The sequence below is a fragment of the Ambystoma mexicanum genome, chromosome 4p (genome assembly GCF_040938575.1).
Source record: "Ambystoma mexicanum isolate Mex_15411 chromosome 4p, UKY_AmexF1_1, whole genome shotgun sequence".
Taxonomy (NCBI): Eukaryota; Metazoa; Chordata; class Amphibia; order Caudata; family Ambystomatidae; genus Ambystoma; species Ambystoma mexicanum.
Window position 1 is genome coordinate 140569660 of NC_090927.1, and position 17161 is coordinate 140586820.

At 51.5% G+C, this 17161-nt stretch overlaps 1 protein-coding gene across 3 annotated transcripts in view; it reads right to left on the reverse strand.

Annotated features, from left to right (window-relative positions):
- SLC5A6 (solute carrier family 5 member 6) overlaps positions 1-17161 on the reverse strand; it is a 1144170-nt gene that overhangs the window by 225664 nt on the left and 901345 nt on the right. The gene's annotated exons all lie outside the window — the stretch shown is intronic.

The following is a 17161-nucleotide window of genomic DNA, read 5'->3' on the forward strand; positions in this document are numbered from 1 at the left end:
CTCACAGGGCATATCCAGACCCTTATAATGCATCTCTGGGCGAAAGTCAGTGCACTTAAGCCAGGCTTGGCGACGCAGCACTACGCCATTGTTAATCTGCTTAAAGCCGGACTCTGCCAGGTCAACGGCAATATCAATACTGTGATTGGAAGCTTCCTCCCCTTCAAGCACCAAAAGAATGGCGGTCTTGCAGTGCTCCTCCGGCAGATGTTCCAAAATAGGTGCTAGCCGATGCCACATCTCACGATCATAGCGTGCCATGATCGCTAGGGAATTGGCCGCTTTCACTGTCATCGCCCCAACAGTCAAAACCTTCTTCCCGAAGGCATCCCGTCTTCCGGCGGAGTAACACACTTGTGCTGACTCTGGGCTTTACGGCTGGCCGCCGCCGACACCACAGACTCAGGGGTGGGCTGCGACACTATGCACTTCGGATTAGAGTCCGGGGCCTTAAACTTTTTCTCCAGCCTCCCTTTGACAGCCGGTTCCGAAAAGGGAAGCGGCATCTTGCCCAGGCCCTCCTGCCACACGTGGTCCAGAATAGGCACGGAGAATACTGCTTTCCGTCTCTTCCCCATGTGGTTGAATAGGAAACACTCCTTCCGTTCTTCCTCAGGTGTCAGGCCAAATTCCACACGCCTTCGCCATCATGGTGTGGAATGCCCCAACATCATCGGGAGGGGAATGCTGCGCCAGACTCCGAGGCTGTTCCACCTCCCCGTCCGTATCCCACGCATCGTCCCTCGTCGGCGACGACGAACCAGTAGACATGGTGTCCCGAGGCACACCATCCGACTCCGAATGGAACAAGTTACTTACCTGTAACTGTTGTTCTCCAGCATGGGTCTGGCATGGATTCACATGCTCATGAATATTCTGCGTTGTCAGGCTGGGAATCCTCGGTAAAGAAAAAATCAGTATCAGTTTCGTTTCTGATCTGTCTTTCGTAGTAGTAACCAATCACTGACCTCTGCGTCATACTGACCACAGCCAATGACTGCCCTCTACCTAAGCCCCGCCTCTGGCAAACATCTTCAGATTTGGTAGCACGTGAAGTGGCAGTATGACCAAGTGAAGAGCCGCAGAGGGGTAGGCGGGAGGGTTCGCATGTGAATCCATGCCAGACCCATGCTGGAGAACAAGTTACAGGTAAGTAACTTGTTCCTTCTCCATCATGGGGTCTGGCATGGATTCACATGCTCATGAACATAAGAATAAATAGCAGTACACACATGCACAACCACGGGGGGTGGTGAAAGGCTCAACATTAAGCAATACTAAAAACTCAACATTAAGCATCTCTTACCTCCTCACCAGGCTCACCTTAAGCGAAAAGGTTGCGCAGCACTGCTTGGCCGACCCTGGACTCCTCCCTGGAATCCCGATCGACGTGAAGGTGTGCGTCGACCTCCACGTAGCAGCCCTGCAGATGCCCAGCAGGGGTACACCAGATAAGAACGCCGTAGTAGCAGCGATCGCTCTGGTCGAATGGGCTCTCGGACGGCCTGGCAGCGGTCGGCTAGCCAACCGGTGACAGTGCATGATGCAGCCGGAGAGCCATCTGGAAATAGAAGACTTCGAGAGAGCCTTCCCTTGATTCACAGGTCCAAAGTTCACGAAGAGCTGTGATGTCCGCCGGAAACTTTGTGCGGTCCACGTAGAACTTCAGCGCTCTAGCCACATCCAGCGAGTGCAAAGTCCTCTCGGACGGCGACGAAGGAGACGGGAAGAAAACGGGTAACACCAAGGGCTTGTTAAGATGGAAGTCTGACGGCACCTTGGGCATAAAGGAGGGGTGCGTCCTAAGCACCACCATCGAGGCATTAAAAGTCAAGTACGGTGCTTTGCAGGATAGGGCCTGGATCTCTCCCACTCGTCGTGCGGAGGTAATGGCCACCAGGAACGCAGTCTTCCACGACACAAACTTCATTGGTGCGGAGTGCATCGGCTCGAATAGGGGCCCCATGAGCCTGGTCAGGACCACGTTAAGTTCCCACGCCGGGGCCGGAGCCTTCACTGGCGGGAACGACCGGAACAGTCCTTTCATAAATTCTTTTACCAGCCGATGGGACCACAGGGACGTCCGTCCTGTGGTTCTGGTATATCTGGAGATCGCCGCCAGATGAATCTTAATGGAGGCATGGGCTAGCCCAGCCTTTGCCAGCGATAGCAGGTACGGCAGCACTTGAGGGGCCGTAATCCGTAGGGGGTTGATCTTCTGTGCTCTGCACCAGATAGAGAACCTCTTCCACTTATGACCGTAGCATTTGAGAGTCGAGGACGCCCTGGCCTTTGCAAGAACCTCTCTGCAATCGGCCGGTATATCATTGTCTCCAAACTCTAGCGCTGCAGGAGCCAAGCCTGCAGGTTCAGCGACGCCGGGTCGTGGTGGAAGATGGCGCCTCCTTCTCTGGAGAGAAGGTCCGCGTCCGCCGACAGCTTGATGGGCGGGGACGTTGACAAGTCCAGAAGGTCCGGGAACCAGATCTGCCTCGGCCACGCCGGTGCGACGAGGATCATCCTGCACCGGGACCTCTTGAGCTGGCTGATGAGTCGAAGCAGCAACGGCAACGGAGGGAACGCATACAGGTATAGGCCATCCCAGGGGAACGAGAACGCATCGCCCATGCTTCTCGGCTGGGGAAACCTGCTGGCGAACCTCTTGCACTTCGAGTTCGTCGCTGTTGCGAACAGGTCGATTTGGGGTTTGCCCCATCGTCGGAAGAGTTGGTCCACCTGATCCTGGCGCAGTTCCCACTCGTGACACGCGCGCAGCTCCCTGCTGAGCGAGTCGGCGATGGTGTTTCTTTCTCCTGCCAGGTGGAAGGGAACCAGGAACATCCCCTGGGCGACCGCCCAGTGCCACAGATCCTGTGCCTCCTTGGATAGGGCTGGGGATCTGGTGCCTCCCTGCTTCCGTATGTAAAACATTGTTGTGGTGTTGTCCGTGAAGATCCGCACCACCTTGCCCTTGAGCGACGGGAGGAACGATTTGAGAGCCCAGAACACGGCTCGGAGTTCCAGGACGTTGATGTGCAGGAGCCTCTCCTCCGGGAGCCAGAGGCCTCTTGCGTGGAGATCTCCGGTGTGGGCGCCCCAACCTTCCAGGGAGGCGTCCGTCGTCTGGTACGCTGGCATCTGAAAGTCCTTGCCCGCCGTGAGGTGCGCTCGAACGCCCCACCACTGAATCACCCGCCGGAACCCCTCGTTGAGGGGGACCCTGTCTTCGAAGGTGCCCGTCGCCTGCATCAAACGGGCGCCGAGAAATTCTTGAAGAGGGCGCATCCGTAGTCTGCAGAGGCGCACCAGGTAGATGCAAGAGGACATCATCCCCAGGAGGGACTTGATGGACCTCACCCTGGCCACTTACGTGGCTAGCAGGCGCTGCACTTTGCCTAGAATGGTGTTCGTCCGTTCTTCCGACGGGGCCGCCAGGCGCCTCACTGTATCGAGCTTCGCTCCCAGAAACAGGGCCACCTGCGACAGCACCAGGTGGGACTTTGGGTAGTTTATGGCGAATCCCAGATCTGTGAGTAGCTGGACGGTCCTCGCAGTGTGTTCGACGGCGAGTTCCCTCGTCTTTGAGCGGATGAGCCAGTCATCCAGGTAGGGGTAGACGTGAATCCCCTGCAGGCGCAGCCGCGCCGCCACTGGTGCTAGGCACTTGGTAAAGACCCTGGGGGCCGACTTCAGTCCGAACGGCAGTGCTCTGAATTGGTAGTGGCGTCCCTGGACGACGAACCTGAGGAACCTTCGGTGACTTTTGAGGATGGGAACGTGGAAGTATGCATCCTCCAGGTCCAACGACGATAGAAAGTCGCCCTCCTCCAGCTGTCCCAGTACGTGCTGGAGGGTGACCATCCTGAACTTTTGTGATCTGATGTATTTGTTCAAACGACGAAGGTCCAGGATGGGGAGCCAGCCGCCTGTCTTCTTCCTGACGAGGAAGTACCTTGAGTACACCCCGGAGCCTCTTCGGGACCAGCTCGATGGAGCCTTTCCTGAGCATCGCCCGTACTTCCAACAGCAGTTGCGGGACGTGACTTTCCTTCCTGGCCACAGGTGGAACGTGAGGGCACTTCTTCAGGAATTCGATAGAGTGTCCTCTTGCCAGGGTATCCAGCACCCAACAGTCGGTGGAGATGGACTTCCACACGCCGATGAAATTCGTCAGCCGGCCTCCCACCGGGGTGCTTCGGTGGGGGCCCCGAGACCACAGCCGGTTCAGTCCTGCTTGGAGGTGGAGGCCTTGCCGCCCTGGCCACCTTGCCGACGGCAGCGAGGCGCTCCCTGCTTGCCACGGCCCCTGTAGGCCTCCTGAGACGAGGAGTGTGCCGCCTGGCGGTAGGACGACGAGCCGCCGCTGGATCCCTTGGAGGCACCCTGTCTGCCTCCGGGGCTCCGAAAGGGCCGTCGTTTCTGAAGGGCTCCTAGGGCGCAGGCCGTCTCTGTGTCCATTTTTATGGCTTGGAGGGAATCGTCCACCGCCTTCCCGAACAAGTTGCTGCCGTCGAACGGCATGTCCAACACCCTGGTCTGGACGTCCTGACGGAAGTCGGTTGCCCGGAGCCAACCTCGTCGTCGTAGGCAAACACCGTTGCCCAGCTGGCAGAACCCGGTATCGGCAATATCGGTTGCCACCGTTATGGCGTGGTCCGACGCCACCTCGCCCCTCTGCAGTATTTCCAGGGCCTCGGACCTCTTGTCGTCTGGCAGGAAGTCCAATATGGGGGCCAGCTTAAACCAGAGCTCCCTGTCGTAACGGGCCACGATCGCCAGGGCGTTGGCCGCTTTGATCGTCGTCGCCGCCGACGAAATGACCCGCTGCACCATGGCGTCCAACTTCTTTCCCTCGCCGTCCGGCGGGAAATTCGACGTCGAGGCTCCTGACCCCGCCGCTTTCTTCTTCGCCGCCGAGACGACCGAGTCTGGCGTTGGCTGGGCCCTGAGGCACAGGGGGGCGGTTTCGGGGACCCGGTACTTCTTCTCGTACCGGTCCCGTTTCGCTGGTGCCGTGGAGGGGTTTTTGAGAACCGACAGGCCCTCTTCCCAGATGTCATCGATTAGGGGCACCGCAATGACCGTCTTCCTCTTGGCCTCCCGGCGCTGATGGAGGAAACCTTCCTTTCTCTGCTCCTCCGGGCAGAGTTGAAACAATTTGGACACCCTGGCGATCATGGCGTGGAATGAGCCAATCTCGTCGGGCGGAGAGGCCTGTGCGACGGGAGACCCGTTCAGTCGTCTTCGCCCTCAGACCCCGTCGTCGATCCCAACGCACCGTCATCTCCCGACTTGTGGGAGGATGAGGAGGGAACTGTAGGCCTTACGGGGGCGGGCGGAGGAGAGTGGGTCCTCAGTCGTTTGTTCTGAGGACTTCCCGACGGGCTGGGATGCGGGTCCTCCGGCCTGGGCCGTGGGAATCTCATCCTTATCTCAGAGCATAAGGACTGGATGGGAGACAAAATGGCCGCCGAGCCATCTTGAGGCCTAGGATCCGGCTGTGCCGGAAGGGAAGGCAGCTCTTCGTCGTCTGTTATTTCCCGAGGATCTTCCTGACGGGATCGAACCTTCTCGAATTGGACTTCGAGGTTCCCCACGGCCTCGGTCAGTTCCTCCTCCGAGGCTGACTCGGAGCTCGAGGAGGGCACCGTGCCCCCCCTCGCTTCTTCCATCATGGCGGCCACAACGATGGGTTGAAAAGAGGATTCCCTCCTTGGCGGCAGGGAAACTCTAGTCCCAGAGGCAGTCTCCGCTGGGGTGTCTCTGCCGGCTTGGCCAGAGTCGCCGCGATAGCCTCGATAGAGGCCTTCGCCTGCTGGGTAGGGGCCTTCACCACCTTAGGTGCGTCCCGGGCCTTCTCCTTCAGGGGAGGGGCAACGCCTCGCTCCCCCTCTTCCGAGATAGGACGGGGCTTCTCCCGAAGCTTACCCGGGGTCTTGGACTTTCTCTTCCCCGAACCGGAGCGTTGGCTCGTGGTTGACCGTGCCGGGGAAGGTGCGCCCTGCCTGGCGACCCAAGAGCCCGACCTTTCGGCGCTCCCAGAGCCAGCGGACTCGCGGCGCTTGGCCTGGTGTTGGGCCCCCATCGTCGGGGCGCCCGCACAGTACTTAGAAGCCCGCTCTGACCCTTTCTTCTTCTCACCCGTCAAGCCCGTCTCCAACCAGCTTGCGAGATGGTCCCTCATGGTCCGCTCCGACAAGTTCTTGCAGAACTGGCAGTCCTTCTCTACATGAGTCTTGTCCTCATGAAGACAGTAGAGGCATTGCGAATGTTCGTCTTCCTTAAACACATTCTGCAGCCCGCATCCAGGGCAGCTGCGAAACAGCTTGGGTCCGGGCGACGAACTTGCATCCTGGGCCATCTCGAAGTAGGCCGCGAATCTTCTGGAATCCTCCAAGAGTTGATTCGACGAAATCTTCACCTTTGAGGGGCGTAGGAAAATCCCGCAACGGGTAGCCGTTAACGGGAGTAGAAACGGTGGAGCTTGAGGCTCGATTAACCGAAAAAAAGTGAAAATTCACCTAAAAAAGCGCGAAACACGCAGTAAAAGCTCGAGAGCTAAGCACGAGGACTCCCAACACTTGAACGTGCAGTAAAAATCTGAAGATGGCTGCCAGAGGCTGGGCTTAGGTAGAGGGCAGTCATTGGCTGTGGTCAGTATGACGCAGAGGTCAGTGATTGGTTACTACTACGAAAGACAGATCAGAAACGAAACTGATACTGATTTTTTCTTTACCGAGGATTCCCAGCCTGACGACGGGGAATATTCATGAGCATGTGAATCCATGCCAGACCCCATGCTGAAGAACCGGCAGTTCACCCTCCTCAGGGTATGAACGTGGACGATCTTCACTCAAAGGCCGCGGCACCAGCAACCCAGCCGTGGCCGACAAACGTGGCGTAACACCAGCAGCGTCCATGACAGGCTCCACTGGGACCCCACTCAGCAGAGGCAACCTCGCATCCAGCTGGCCTAGTAATGATTGCAGCGTGGACAGAACCTGGAGCGACAACATAGACTGCGGGTTCAGCAGTGGGTAACTAGCAGGACCAGCACCCACACCCACCAACGGTCCAACACTCTGCAGTTCCAAGGCCGATGGGCCAAACACCAGCTCCCGGTCGTCGTCCACTTCCGAAGACATCGAAAAAGCTGCTGTTTCCTGATGTAGAATGGTGTCAGGCAGAAGCGAGTCAAAAGCGGAAGACTGCCAAACCCCAGTCATTGGAAACAAACCGTCCGTGTCCATCCTTGACAATGAGATAAGCATCAGGCCTTTATCCAACACCGTCGTCGCCGTAGCCGAGGACACAACCGTCGACAACAGAACTGTAGATGGAAGAGTAACCGTCGACAACGGAACCCCCGTCGACGCGGACGTCGTCAGAACCGCCACCTGCGGTGTAGATTTTTTAGGCAACCCGGCCGGCCTGGCAGCACTGGACCGGTGCTTAGAGGACGACCTGTGACGGTCCCCCAAAGAGGTGTGCTTCGTCGACGAGTCCTTGGCCATCTCCTGTGACGCCAACTTCTCGGGCCTACCACCAGACCCTCAGGAATGGTCCGACCGACCATGCTTGGACGAAGAAGCCCCCTTCGACAGCTGCTTACTCGAAGAGGATCCACCGCTCTTCCCCCACCTCCGACACAGGAGCAGGACGCAGTTTCTTAGCCGCAGGCTCGGCTGAGGCTGCCAGGCGATGCTCTTCCGACTGCACAGGCCGCTCTGCGGACAGGCTCCGGACCGACCACACCTCCGAGGCCGGGTAGGTGCCCTCATTAAGCCAACAAACCAACCGCTGATTGCGGTCCTTAAGAGTCTTTTGCGAAAACCTTCTACAGATCTTGCAAGAGTCAGCAGAGTGATGAGGGTAAAGGCAGTAGAGGCAATCCATATGCCCGTCAACCTCATACACCCTCTTCAACCCACAAGTCGCACAGGGCCGGAACAGAGACTTCTTCAGAGCCCCAGAAACCATCTCAATACCAATAGTACACACACACACACACACACACACACACACACACACGCAAAAAACACAACGAACACGAGGCGATCCCAACAGTTTGGAGACGGTTGAAATCTGAAGGGAAGCCGCGGGGGTGGGGCTATTTATACACTACGTCCTATTGGTGGGGACTAAAGCACCCAAAAAGGACGTTGATAGGACACTGAAGTGTCAAAGTTTTCCATAGGAAAACGCTGGGTTAAAATGCCCGAGGTTCCCACCCTGACGATGGGGAATATTCACACCATGTGAATCCATGAAAGAACCAATGCTGGATAAATTTTAGTACGCATATGGTCCGAAGAAACACTGAAACACTATGTATTGTAAAAAATAAATGGTTTATTTAAATACAAGTAGGCCCAGATAAATCTTGGGGGCAAGGGGATAAGCACCATCACATTATATATAGCCACAATTATAAACACACACTATGCTTGAAGATGCACAGACCAAATCATATAACCTAATTTGGAACACCGAACAGTAGTTCTAGGGAAGTCAAAACCAATAGTTACTTTTGGATTACTTGCAGTAATACAAGGGTAGTAGACCCTAACAGTTGTACTGTGACACTCAGCAATAATTCACAAAGTTAGTTAACTGGACAATATACTTTTGATAATAGTCTTGCACTTATTCCAGGAACAGAATAAACCTATAACTCTGATTCAGGATAACAGTTATTTGAGTTGGACCTTGGAGTGCTATACTCAATTACAGTTGCTTTTCCAGTTCACAGACTTCGGGAAGCAATAACTTGTCAATTTATTTTTGGATGGCACACAGCTATGCAAGGTAAGTAAAACCTCTATGTACTTTTATAAGGAACTACCAGCAACCTAAAAGCCAAGTATGGCCTAGGAAGTCTTATTCTGGATAGGCTAAAAGCAAATCAGGGGAAGCAAGACCCAATTGGGGACACTCCTACAATTATCCCAAGAGGAATAAAAGTGAAACCAGCAGCATTACTTTTGGGAAGAGGGGAGCCCAATTCACAGGTGAGTAAGTTAAACTTCTATCTACTTTCTATTAGAATGGCAAGGCAGTTTCTAAGGAAAGTAAGACTCTGAGAATACTTATTTAAGAAGGCACACAGCTTATTCAAGGTAAGCAAATCCTATATATACTTGTAAAAATGACAGAACATTTCTAAAGTAATAACTTTGTGTAACTATTCAGAGTTTAAAGTTACCAACTAACTCTTTTGCAAGTAAGTATACTTTTCAACACTTTGTTCTACTTTTCAAAGCAGACCCTTTAAATTATCTAGACCTTGCCAATTCCAGTACATGAGTTCTCAGAGGCAGAAGAGGGACTCTAATGGTCTAGGAGACAGCAGTAGGCAGGGTGAGATAGGGCTCAGTTGCAGGCAAAGTCAGAGTTCATGAGGAAGACTGGGAAAACAAGTAATTAGTTCACTTTGAAAGTTAGTTTGGGTCCAGGAACTTCAGAGAAGACACCCTAGGAGGGTTCTAGCAGTGTGCATAGGTGAACCGGACAAGAGAACTCCCAATCCCAGTAGCACCCCAAGGATACACAGGAATCACAAGAGACTGAATGAAGCCAAGTAAATACCCCAGCCAACACAGTACCTCAGCACAGAAGCGTTGCAGCAGGAAGACTTCAGGATATGCAGCCAAAAACCTGGTCAATGGATTCCTTTGTCTAGAAGATGGAAGACAGGACTTTGGAAGGACTTTTGCAACAGAGATCACGGAAGAAGGCTCCAGGCAATAATTTCCTCATGGCTGGATGCGGCTCTGTGGATTTGGTGCCTTTTTAAGGAGCACAGAAGAAGACAGAGTATCGCTGGTCAGATTCTCGTAGTTTGCAAGGTCCAGCACTCTGATGAGGGGTCATTTTGAGCTCTATTCACATCTCTGGAGGTCCATCAGGATGCCCACAAAGTTTCAACAAGATTCGGAATTCGGAAGACCGTGCACCGCATAATGGCTTGAGGTCCCAAGGTATTGCAGCCCCGCAAGGACGCTGTATGATGTGAGATGGGTCAGAATGCAGGACTTCTTGAGTCTAGTGGGTCTCAGCCGGCTCTGGGAAGGAGTTGTCTGTTTTGGGATCCACAGGTCGATTGGAAGGAAGGTAGGTCTACAGCAGGCTCCATTTACACAGCAGGCTCACCAATGGCTGGAAATCATCTTAGCCGCGTTTCCTTCATCATCCTCTTCAGTTTTGGTTCCAGTGGTCTACTTGCCAGCAGCTTCCAGGTTTGGAGTTTTTATCAGGAACTGCAGCACAACCTCTGCATTCTCTACCCGCATTTTACAGAAAGAAGCGGTCTGGCTGTCCAATCAGGACAGCCAGCACCCCCACTGGGGGTTGTTCCCTTTCTTTCAGGCAAGGTGGAAGACAAAGGAATGCAGAATTTTTGACTCCTCCCTCGCTTCCTGCCTTTCCAGACACTCTGGAGCCTGGGCGGTGAAGCCACAGGATTCCCGCCAAACAGCCACTGAGGTAGTTCCCGCCTAGAATGACAGGGGACAACCTCAGAAACAGCAAGCACACAAGAAAAGGCAAAAAAAAGGAGCCCAGCATTTTAGAAAAATGGTGGCCATTCTGTGCATTACCGATACAGAATTAACAGTCTGCGAGTAATAAAGACCAAAAATCCAGAGGCAAAACCACTGCCACCAGCCATTCATGTAAAACTTGCAATTGTAAAAAAATATTACCAGGTAAGTAAGAGAGGATACATTATATCCCCCTCAGCACTCCACATAAGGTGGGGTATGCTGACTCGCCATATACAATGTACATCCCTCTACTACTTGGGAACTGTAGTTCTCCTAAGTACATGAAAGAGAAATTAACAGGGGAGCCAAAAGGGGCAACCCAGCCTACGCCCAAAAGTTGTAGGAAACTATACCTTCAACATACACTATGAAGACACATCAAAAGAAAACCCATAAAAAGAGTAAAAGACTAGGTGAGGGGTGGGGGGGAGATTCCCCTTCACCTAGGGGCAAGGTAAAATGGTTTCGTGGTCAAAAGGTTTTGGGGTTGACACAGTCAGGAAGATTCATCATTGATATGAAAATCTTACCGAACAGTCTCTTCAATATATTTTCAATTAGTCTCCTATGCTGCCTTCCTCCATGTAGTTCTCTCCTTTCATTAATTTATCTTTGTTGGCTCCATTCTATCTTCATATTTTTTTAACATTCGTTTTATCATTTATAAGTCCATCCCTGGCCTTGCCATGGTTTATCTTTCATCCTTAATGTCTCTAGTCTACTTCATGCACCCACTGTTCTGCCTCAGTTTCTTCTTACTGTCACCTATTCACCCCTGCCCCTCCATCCCCCACACCCCCATCTTGCTTCTGGTACTTTGTCTTGCTGGCCCATAAACACTGGAATTCCCTCCTCTATGTGCATGTACTGCTTCAATATTGCTTGTTACTTAAAGAACATTTCACCTTGTTCACTTTTTTTCTCTGACCATATTTTGGTATTCCAATATATTGTTATTGTAATCAAGTCTTAATTATGAATGTACCTTTTCTGATACTATTACAGCACTTTGGCAAAATCGCTTTATAAATTCAATGAATACACAAATGTGATGGGCAAAACAATTCCTTTAAGTGTTTCAATGTGTATCTTTAACGGGATGAGCAACATACATCCAGACACAGGCCACAAAGGGATTAGATCAACATGCAATGGAGGTTTGGCCTCCTTGAAAAGCAAAAGAATCAAACTGTGACAGAACTCTGAGGTTCAGCTAACTTAACAGCAGTAGAACAAAGGCGATATCTGATGCAAGTTCCAAGACATTGGATGGGCTCCCAGGAGCTCAATGTGCAGCAAAACTGAGGAATCACCGGGTGTTAAAAGGCGTAATTGGTGGCTGTAGCAGGTAAAAATGGCCCTGTTGTCAAGATCACGTTATTACTGGCAAGTTCCCTTTATGTTCAAAGGGGTTTATTGTAACCCTCAGGAAAAACTTGTCAATACAAAAGGGTTTGGAGGCAAGATTTCTTTTATCTGGTTTTCTGGACAGTGGTGACATTTTTTTTTGTTTCATAAAGGTTTAACGGTTCTGTAGCATTTTCTTGGAGAATGGTGATTAATTACGAAATTCTACATCATTTTTGCTGCAGCACAAAATCGGTTAGGGCAAATGTATGCCTCTCCTGTGTTGATGGCATAGCACCTCAATTTCTGCATTTATGGCATAGCACCTCAATAACACAAAAGTATGTTGCTTAGAACTCTCATTCTCAACTGAAATTTTAAGTCTCAAATCTATTTGTATCCTTTTAACAAGAGGGGTTGTTGGCATAACAAGCTAGCAAACTCTGCTCACAGTATACAATACAGATGACAGTCCACCTTCGATTCCCTAGAATTTCCTCGGTCCAAGGTAGGATGCAGTCATACTCTGGAAGGAAGATTCAATACAGCAGGGATAATTGGCACCAAACTATTTCATTTGTCAAAGTGGTATATTGCTCTGAAAATTGTTCGGTAGCAGAGTCCTGATCTTGGCCCTTAAACTTTGGTTCGGTACACAAGCATCTAATTTGGCCATTGGAATCTCCCTTAAATGGACTACCATTCCACCTTTAAAATAGAGGATAGGGAGGAAACTTCTATGAGGATTGTCTTAGCTCAGTTAAATTAGAGGACCCATTTTCTGTTTTAAAGTGAGGCTGCCTGTCTGTCCCAAAATAAAACGATAGCTGACAGCTTAGCCAGCTCCCCACAGAGATGCCACCAGCGCTTACTATGTCCAAAGTAATAGGACTTCTCAAAATAAAAAAGGTCTGCTTCTCACTAGACAATACACCACCCAATTATTTGATGGGAAAAAGTGTCCCATCTGAGGATTTGCAAAGAAGGGCTCAGCTCTGATATGGGATACATTCTGAGAGCCCAAATGAATTATTTGTCTTATAATCTCAAAGGCGTAACAACTTTAACTATTCCTTTGGCTGGCAGGTGCATTGTGGAGAGCGATTTCTAAATGTTCCGTTTTTGTGTGATTGCAAAGGGTTTCAATTACACAGGGTCTGATTCCATGTAGCACCTACACAAAAAGCAGGTAGGTACCGAAAAGGCTAAATATTTGGTCATTAACAGACAAATTAATGACATTACAGTGCACTGTAAACTTTTGACTCAAGTTGCTTTCTGTAGGGGTGTATTTGACGTTCATAAAGAGATCTATTATTTTCCTGAAAGCAAAGTGGTTGGTACAAGGGCTGATCGTGATAATTTTTAGACCGCATTGACCATGCTGCCGATCACATGACCAGGCCCTGCCAACCACCAGTTTTCACACATTCCAAGCTTCTACTTAAGGACTCTAAGCCAGCTCCACACAGACAGCACTGAGTAGGCTGCTCGTCACGTGAATAGGCCCTGCCACTCAGTTGCTCCGCCCACCACCCATTTAATCAGTCCTCCTTAGGCGTCCTCAGCAAAGGACAGGCAAAGACCAGGTCCTGACCTATTTGTGCCTGTACCAGCCTGATGGGGCCAAGGGCCTGACTCGCTATCCTGCATTTCATCTACAAACTATTTGCTACTACTGCTACTCACCAGAAAACACCACCACGTGTCTCCTCCCTCCACCAACCTCAGATTGATTTAGCAGATGTACCGGTTGATGAAATTGAGCATCAGAGTTCTATATAAAGAGTTCTATATAAGTTAACTTATCAGTGCCCAGTCATTCATTAAAAAACAAAAGGATTGAATGCAATACATTAGAGTCAAAAGGACCGAAGAAAAAAAGAATGAATGCCTTTTTTTTTTTATGTCTTTTTTTGGGAAGGGGGGGTTTGGTATAGGTAAAATTAATGGTTTTTGGCTTAAAAACAGGGGTTGGGGGGGACCTTTTGACTCGAATGTATTGCATTTCGATCCTTTGTATTCCATCCTTTCACCCATAACCAACTTATCAGCAGAAATAGGAGAGGATTAAATACATTGATGAATTTAGTAAATGTATCCTTCCTTAGATACCAGTAGTCATCAATTTAGTTGCTAATATTAGATGATTGATCAAATTAAATGATTAATTTGCTGTACTACTCTGTATGAAGAGTATTAAGATATTGTATTAATTGATCAGTAATTTGGTTTGTAAAACAAGGTTCTCTATTAATTTTATACAATCTATCAATTGATTTGCTAAAACTATATGGAACATGTTACTTACCTGTAACTGTTGTTCTCCAGCATGGGATCAGGCATGGATTCACATGCTCATGAATATTCCCCGTCAGGCTGGGAATCCTCGGTAAAAGAAAAAACAGTTTCACTTTCACTTTATTTCTCCTCGAAACCAATCACTGTACTCTGGGTCATACTGCTCCAGCCAATGACTGCCCTCTCCCTAATCCCCTCCTCTGGCAGCCAACTTCAGATTTGGTAGCACTGAAAGTGGCAGTAGGACCAAGAGAAGAGCCGCAGAGGGGCAGGAGGGAGGGTTTGCATGTGAATCCATGCCAGGCCCATGCTTGAGAACAATAGTTACAGGTAAGTAACTTGTTCCTTCTCCAGCATGGGGTCTGGCATGGATTGACATGCTCATGAATAAAGAATACATAGCAGTACAACATTACACAACCACGGGAGGTGGCAAGGCTCAACAGAAGCAATTACTCTTACCTCCGGAACAGGGTCCCCTCAAGCGAACAGGTTGCGTAGCACTGCTTGGCCGACCCTGGACTCCTTCCTCGAATTCCTGTCGACACAGTAGAATCTCGTGAAGGTGTGCGTGGACCTCCACATGTCCAGCAGGGGCACACCAGACAGGAATGCCGTCGTTGCAGCGATTGCTCTGGTGCAATGGGCTCTCGGACGGCTGGGCAGCGGTCGGTTCACCAACCAATGACAGTGCATGATGATGCTGGAGAGTCACCTTGAGATGGAAGCCTTGGACAAGGCCTTCCAATGGTTCACAGAACCAAAGTTCACTAACAGCAGAGATGCGTTCCGAAAACTCTTGGTGCATGCCATGTAGAACTTTAGAGCATGAGCAACGCCCAGCGAGTGCAAGGCCCTTTCAGCCAGAGACGAAGGCTTTGGAAAAAATACAGGTAACACCAAAGGCTTGTTGAGGTGGAACTAACCCACTCACCTGGCAGAGGTGATAGCCACAAGGAAAGCCATTTTCCACGAGAGCAGCTTGAGAGGGGCCTGATGCATAGGCTCGAAGGGGGCACCCCCAGGAGCCTTGTCAGAACCACATTGCGTTCCCAGGCTGGAGCAGGAGACTTCACCAGTGGGAAAGATCGAAACAGTCCTTTGAGGAACTCTTTGACGAGACGGTGGGACCAAAGAGAAGATCTTCCTGGAGACCTGGTGTAGCGGGAGATAGCCGCCAGATGCACCTTGGTAGAGGCATGTGCCAGTTTCGCCTTGGCCAAGGACAAGTATGGAAGAATCTGCAGGGCCGTGACCCTAAGAGGGTTGATCTTCTGCGACCGGCACCACACCGCGAAACGCTACCACTTGTGACTGCAGCACTTAAAATGTGATGATGCTCTGGCCCGGGCAAGGACCGCCCTGCAGTCCGCCGGCAACTCGTATCCTCCAAACTCTATGGCTACAGGAGCCAAGCACGCAGGTTCAGCGACCCTGGGTCGTGAAGTAGGATTGTGCCTCCTTCTCTGGTGAGCAGATCGGCGACCACTGGCAGCTTGCCCAGAGGCGACGCTGACAGGCTGCAAAGGTGCGGGTACCAAATATGCCTTGGCCACGCCGGGGTGATGAGTATCATCCTACAGTGACACTGAATTGATTGATGACTCGCAGCAGGAGAGGCAATGGAGGGAATGCGTACAGGAACAGGCCGTCCCACGGGAAGGAGAACACGTCCCCAATGCTCCTCGGCTGGTAGAACCCTCTGGCAAATTTCTGGCATTTGGAATTCGCCGCCGTTGCAACCAGATCGATCTGGGGTCTGCCCTTCTTGATGAAGATGCGGTCCACCTGTTCCTGATGAAGTTCCCACTCGTGGCAGGAGCGCAACTCCCTGCTGAGGGAGTCAGCAATGGTGTTCTTGACTCCCGCCAGGTGAAAGGGGATGAGGAATATCTCTTGGTCGACGGCCCAGTGCCACAAGTTCTGCGCCTCTCCGGAGAGCGCTGGAGATCGGGTGCACCCCCTGCTTCCTGATGTAGAACATTGTGGTGTTGTCCGTGAAAATCCTCACCACCTTGCCCTTCAGGGAAAGAATGAATGACTTGAGGGCCCAGAACACTGCCAGCAACTCCAGGATATTGATGTTGAGATCCTACTCCTGCGGCAGCCACAGACCTCCAGTGTGGGCTCCCCAGACTTCCAGGGAAGCGTCTGAGGTGACCGTCTCATGGTATTGGGGGGGTAAGGGGGTTTGAAACCCTTTGCACTGGGCGATGTTAGAGTGTACCCCCCCCCCACCACCTTATCACCCGTTGGAACTCCCCGTCGAAAGGGATCTTGTCCGCGAAGCTTCCGGAGAATTGTATCCAGCAAGTGTCCAGGAAATCTTGAAGAGGTTGCATCCATAACCTGCAGAGCCGAATAAGGTAGATGCAAGACAACATCATGCCGAGCAGCGACTTGGTCTGCACCGTGGCGGTCTTCAGTGACCACAGCAGTTGCACCTTCCCCAGCACAGCCGCTACCCTCTCCTCCGAGGGCGATGCTAGGCAGGAGACCGTGTTGAGCCTGGCTCCCAGGAATAGCACATTCTGCGGTGGTGCCAAGCAGGACTTTGGATAATTGACGGAGAACCCCAGATCAGTCAGCAGCTGGACAGTCCTCTGTGTGCTCGACGGCCAACTCCCATGACTCGGCCCGGATGAGCCAGTCGTCGAGGTATGGGTACACGTGTATCCCGATTAGACATAGATGGGCCGCCACTGGTGCCAACACCCTGGGCACTGACTTTAGGCCGAAAGGCAGGGCTAGCGTAGGAACTTTCTATGTTTCCTGTGAATGGGGAAGTGTAAGTCTGCGTGCTGGAGATACAGCGACGTCAAGATGTCTCCTTCTTCCAGTTGGCCGAGCACGTGCTGCAACGTGACCATCCTGAATTTTTTCTTCTTGACTAAGAAGTATCTGGAGTAGACTCCGGGGCCCCAGAGCCGTCTTGGAACTAGCTCTATCGCCCTCATTCTTAGTATTGC